Genomic DNA, 6435 nt, shown 5'->3' on the forward strand with positions numbered 1-6435 from the left:
CTTGTTTTGGTGCAGTAGAAACAAGTGCCCCACGGCTCTGACTCGAGCCTTACACACATGACTGCAGACTGGAGCCTGCTCCGTGCACACGCAGCCGTACACGTAGAGGCAGGCATCAACGCTCCTCAAAGCTCCTTAGTTCCCCCGTGTCAGCAGCCAGCTCTCAGCAGATTCCCTGATAGCACCCTGGAAAACGTCAGCTCCAAAGCTCACGGATCCCCAGCACCCCTCCTCCTCCTCCTCCTGCACAGGCTCTCTATGGCCACAGTGCCTCATCTCCTCGATCCCCTCCCTCCAACCCCTGCCATCTCCTGTAACACAGGCAGAGCCCCACTGGCCTAAGCACAGCATCATCGGGGACTTGGCATGGAAAACTCTTCAGGAGCAAGGGCGCTGAGCACCTCTGGAAGCCAGGCCCAGCCTTTCAGTTTTTGACACCAGCCTGGGCAGCTGGTGCTCTCCCTACACCAACTCCTGCCACAATGATGGAGGCAAATGGGCCCCAGGCTCCCCACAGCTCACAGGACTTAGAAATGTCTGCCGTATTATGACAATGTAGTTGCTGTTGAAAGAGAAATAATGTAAGAGTAAAGGACAGAGAAGAGCTCTGCCCAAGGCAGCATGAAAATAAGCAATAGCAGGGCTCTCTGATGAGTTTCTCCAGTGTGCCCTGCCCCTCTCAGGAGACACATCAAAGGGAGACAGGGAAATCAGTCCACGGCAGCGAGCCTGCTGGAGCCCGCTTGCTCAGCACAGGCAAAATTAATTAAGAGGGAGGGTGAAAAGGAGCCAATGCGAGGGTGATTCTGTCAGGGAGAGCAGCTCTGACAGACTGCAAATGCTAATTCAGGAGTTTTGCATCTCTTTCACACCTGCCAAAGAGGGAAAGAGGAGCACGATTCAGGTTTGGAAGAGATACCTGTGAAACATCACGCAGTGCCGCATCTACCGCTGCTTCCTGCAAGCCTCCAAAAACTAAGGGTAGCTCAAGAGAAACTGAGCCCCTGTAGTACAAGGGTTAAGGGAAACACATCAGTGTGTTGGTTACTGCCGTTAAAGAAGACAAAGCAAAGGGGAGGCCTCAAACCCAAGAGCAGAAGCCACAAATAGGGACCTCTTACCCTGCTATCAGCGGGCATCTCATCAGAACATGATGAACATAACCAGCAAACAACTCAGGAGAGATGAATTCCATTTGATTTGACATAAAAAGCACTCAGACTTATTAACACTGCTTTTCTGTGTACTGAACACTACAGGGCTGGAAACACGAGACCCACACTAGCAGAAGGAAACAAATGATCTTAAAATGCAGGATTTCCAGGCGTTCACGTGCTGTATAGGGAGTCCCTGGAAATGCTCATAAATTAATTAGATTAAAGATGTAAAGCCATCACTCCAGGGGTATCATTGCTCTCCTATTTTTTCTTGCTCATAATTCAAACAGGAGATGAAGCATCTGAGCCCAGTTTGGGACTAATAATTTCTAAATAAAAGATAAATATGTCAAGGTTTCATAAACAGGAAGGAGAGCATGGCACTATAAATAAGCTTTGAGATTTGTTTTATTGTAAAGTTTATCTGGTCGAGCTCCTGCCTTTTACAGAATGCTCCTACTACTATCAGACATTCGGGTGCATTAAAAAATTCCATTGGAAATGGGATTTGCTTCACATCCCAAAGAACTCCTGAAGCACTGCTTATGGGGGACTCTGCATCCCTGCAGCACAGCTCCACTGAGCTGACTGCCCGTGAACATTTAGCAATAGCTAAATGTTCTCAATCTACTCTGAGCAGTCTTTTTGGACTACACTGAATGTGCATCAATCCACGTGTGTTGCCACCTTTTCATTTCCCTATTCATGGATATGACGACCACAATCCTCAAATCCATACAATACACTCAGTCTGAGAAGCTCCCAGGATACCTTCTAAACTCATGGTCCAAGACGTGTGAGGACAATATCCCAAGAGCTGGCAGTCCCTGACTATAAGGCACAAAAAGGCATTGCCCGATACACTGGTCCACTGGTGCTATGCTTTCTAGGGGCAGAAGGATGACTATCAGGCTACCATCTGCCCAGCAGTTAGGCAAAGTAATGCCTGTTTCATCTAGAGTGTAAAAGGTGTTTTGTGGAAGTCAAACAGAACCACGTATCAGCAACATACATTAACAACTGATAACACATAAATATCCAGTGCATTTAATACTATCAAAGTAATTAGGTGTTGGTTTGCCAGGAATAAAGGTGAGGTTTAAAAATCCAAGATCACATGATTACCACTGAGTAAGACATTCTTGCTCATCCTGAGCACAGGCTAAAAGAATAGGTGACTGAGACAAGTCACCAGGCTGGAAGCCAAGCTTATTTCATGCACTCAATTTGCAATGAAAATTCTAATGAAGCCATCTCGTCGAGCTAAACCAGTGCTACTCTGGCCAGAGGTCTCCAGCTCACTCTGAGGCAGATCTGGAAGCATTAACTTGCTGAAGGGTCACACAGTGAATGGAGCACATGCTGCTATAGAGAGTGCTGCAGGAAATGGCAAGACTGCCACGAAAATCTGGCAGTCCAGATGCAAGAAAAAATCCCTTGCCACCCTTGTAACTGCACTGAAGCAAGCGCTTATTAAACACATGTACCTGCTCCACTCAGGCAGAGAAGTTCTTCTATGAGCCTGAAACACTGCATGCACCAAGCTTTTATTGTGTGTGAGAGAGCTGGTGTTAAATGGGGTCAGAACTACACTTGCTCAGGGGAGAAGAAAAGCTCACTTTGAAGCCAGGCTGGTTACCCTGTTTTTCTTCCTACACCACAGCTTTCAGATTGCAGCTAGAACTTGAAGGGAGTTGTTCCCACAAGCTCTCCAGCCCAATGTCTCCACCCGAGAGGCTTGAGTAAATAGCAGAAGCTCTGGATATGAATCAGATGGAAAAGATTCAGGCCTCTCTGCTAGGTCTGAGTTCAAAGGCATCCATGGCTGAACAACTAAATCGAGATCCCTATCTGCATGTGAGGGCAGAATGGAGCGTTCAGTAATAATGAACTGCTCACCCTTATACGCTCATTTCTAGATGCAGTGTAGCAGGTTGCAAGTGGCACCCAGTTGAAGAAGTCCATGTACCCACGGTAGCACAACCAAGAGAGGTGGGGAAGTCTGTTTTAGGACACCTTCTTTCCTCTGTTTCCTTTCAGTTCTTCTTCAGCTGCATCCAGCTGAAACCTTGTACCTGGCCTCTTGGTGCTCAGCCTCATTGCTAGAGTAAGACCACAGATGCCACAGGACACATCACAGAGCAGAGAGCTCACCCTGCAGCCCTTCGGTCCATGGCAGACCTCCTCCTTGTATGTGCTAAGACTCAGAGCAGCCTGTCATCACGAAGGGTGTGCATGATCCATTCCCCATATGCACACGTCACACCTGGGTTTTGTATTTGTACAATACACTGTACTCCAACACGCAGGTCACATCTTGACCTGAGTCAAGCAAATTCAAATACACCCATGCTGCAACCACATCTCCCTGCACTGCACCTCCAGGAAGCAAGTCCTGCCATGATGAGTTTACGTGTAAATGGGCAATGAGGGATGCACAACGGGAGGGATGAGTTCACAGGCAACAAAGCAGCTCTGTGTCAGCGCTTGCCTGAGAGCACTGCTGCCTCTGAAGACCTACTGCTAGTGACAAATTGGTTCAGCTGTGACACTTCTGCAGGTCCATGTCTGTGTTGCCTTGTATATGCAAGCACAGCCCTAACTCCTCACCAGCAAGGGTACCCCACTCCTTAGCTGATGCTGGAATACAGCCGGAGCCCACAGCTAGGGTGTGCCTGTACCTCCCTCTGTGAAGCTGCCTGGTTTATTATCTGGAGAACAGCACACCTGGGAAGATGAGCCAAATAAGTATTAGATATAATCAGATACTTTCTGTCTTCAGGTGCCACCCATGTGCACACCTTCCCTACAAGCTGTGGAGTGAACCTGCTAACGATTCTATTAATAACGAGCAGTCTAAGTAGGTGAACTGGATGAACTTGTGTGAAAGCAAAACTCCAGAGGTAGATCAGTTGCTCTGTTCAAAGCAAACAGATAACTATCCCAGGCTGCAGGCAACTCTCCCCCTTTCCCACCTCCTCCTTTGGGACATCTCCAGGCATGTCCAGGGTGGTGCAGCCTGGCAAACAGATATTTAATCAGTGATTTATACATTAAAAAAGAAATCACAAAGCCACCAATGACCCTGGGAATTGCTGGATGCCAGAATGTCCTCTGAGGACTTCCCTTTGTATTCATCTTCAGGGTACGTGACACTGTTAATGCACAACAGCAGAAGCATGTGTTCCTCAGGGGGCTCTGTGTCCCCTGCTCCTCATCACCTGCTATCTGAAGTCCTGATCTACCTGCAGGTTCCCAGCAGCTGACTGTGATATCACACGGAGGGGACTGGCTTCAACTGAGAATACAGCTGCAGGGGTGGTGAGCAATGCCTGAGACACACAGAGCCTACCAGCAGGCACAGCTAGTCATGGACCACAGGAGAAGGATACTGCATCATGTGTGGAGTGTCCACTATTCCCCTTCACCTCTGATACAAAGCCTGAGTTTCGTGTCAACACAGTGAAGAACAGGGACAGGCTCTGGAGTGCAGGTTGTCAGCTGGTGACTGCACCATTCCCCGGCAGCTCCAGTTGGGATCAAATCATGCACAATCCCATGCAAGCTGCAGTCAGAGTAATGGCAGATGAGAGGCTCTCAGACGTTTCTGTCCCTTGAAAAGGATTAAAATCTGCTGCCTTGGGGGTTATGACTGTCAAGAGGCCACAGGCTCAGCATCAGTATGAGCCTGGCACTGCCAGAGGGAGATGGCTTCAGGATCACAAGGAAGAAGTCTCCTCAGCAAGATTTCAGGTAGCTTCAGCTACTGATAAGCTTCTGGGATGCATACACTTCACCTGCCTCTCCTGCCCTCCTCAGAGCCAAGGACAGGACTCAAAGGTACAGGCATGGGTGCCTGAAGAAAACGTGGCGTAACATCTCGTACCACAAGGAACGCTTACGATGAGGTACCTGATCTGAATTCACTTGCACAAAGACTTTGCAAACAGCCCAAAAAGCCTCTTATGCAGGAACATATTGAAGGGTTTGAAAACTAGTAGAAACAACAGGGTTTTTTTTGTCCTCTGGTATCTAGAGGGCCTTTTTATGCAGCTTTTTGCTTGGCTGCACAAATCCAACACAAAATTAGAAGTTGTATAATATCCTATAATTTTATTGAAAGGACCAGCTCATTGACAGGAACTGGTCAAACATCATCCTCTGAACACGTCACAACATGTTTCAGAGCCTGCTGACATATTTACTCCTCAGTCCCATTCCTCTTCCCTCTCAGCTAGGGCAGGTTAAGGTCTCCTTACAGTTCTTTTCTGAAGTCCTCTTGAAATGCAGCTGCTACACCAGGGTCTCTCACCGAGATTCTTATGTCAAGCATGTTAAAAAGGACAGATCTTATACAGGGTGTATATCATTTAATAACAGCTCTATTAATGTCAGTGACAGTAACCTCTTCAGAAACAGAAGAATATTTTTCTTTCCAAGCAGCAGAAGAAAACACCTGCTGCAATACTAGATGTTGAGGCCAGGGCATTGAAATGGAAAGGATAAATGATGCATCATCAGAGATACTGTTCTACTGAAAGGTGTTTCCAGTCTCCAAATGGAGCTTTGTTTCAAAATTGCACATTCACCTGGTAACAGATTATGTTGTTTAAAGACAAATAGTGCACCTTTTGCAAACTCTGAAGGGAAAGGAAGGCTGGACAGGCAGAGCACGACTGGGTCCTGCTCTGCCTCTGTGCCAGACACAGATCAAGTACCACACAGAGTATTTATATACTGTTGAATGCATAGCAAAGGAAAGCAGGAGAAACCAGCACAAAGCCATGTAAAGGGCTCCCTTAATACTGCAGTAACACAGACTGTAATTTGATTTCTCTCTTGGTATGCAAACCCCCTCCTTCTTACTTTCCCAGTCTCCTGCCCTGACCTAACAGCAGTTTTAGCTGGGGAGATGTCTGTGTTACTGCAGTGAAGATGCTGAGCTCCTTGGTGCTTGCATACCCCTCTTACAGTACAATTGGCAACAATACCCACAGGGCTTTTTCCACCTATACCAAGCTGTTCAAAATAGCAGCCCTGCTCAATACAGGATTTAACATTCCCCTCCATATTAGGAAACGGTAGCTCCTGGCTCCAGTAGCAGTGTTTTCCCCATCTCACCATTACACCACGACTTTGGCCTCTCAAGCCAAAGCCCACATGGTGACACAGTGCTGTCCTGGGGCCCATTGATCACTCACACTATTACAAGAAGTGTCCAGGAAAAGTACTTTTTGTGTGTTTGTGGAAGGCACGCCTGATTCTGCCTTTGCATGAG

This window comes from Pezoporus wallicus, unplaced genomic scaffold (assembly GCF_028554395.1).
Source record: "Pezoporus wallicus isolate ANWC-B61680 ecotype Strahan unplaced genomic scaffold, APGP_CSIRO_Pwel_v1 contig_8232, whole genome shotgun sequence".
NCBI classification, from domain to species: domain Eukaryota; kingdom Metazoa; phylum Chordata; class Aves; order Psittaciformes; family Psittacidae; genus Pezoporus; species Pezoporus wallicus.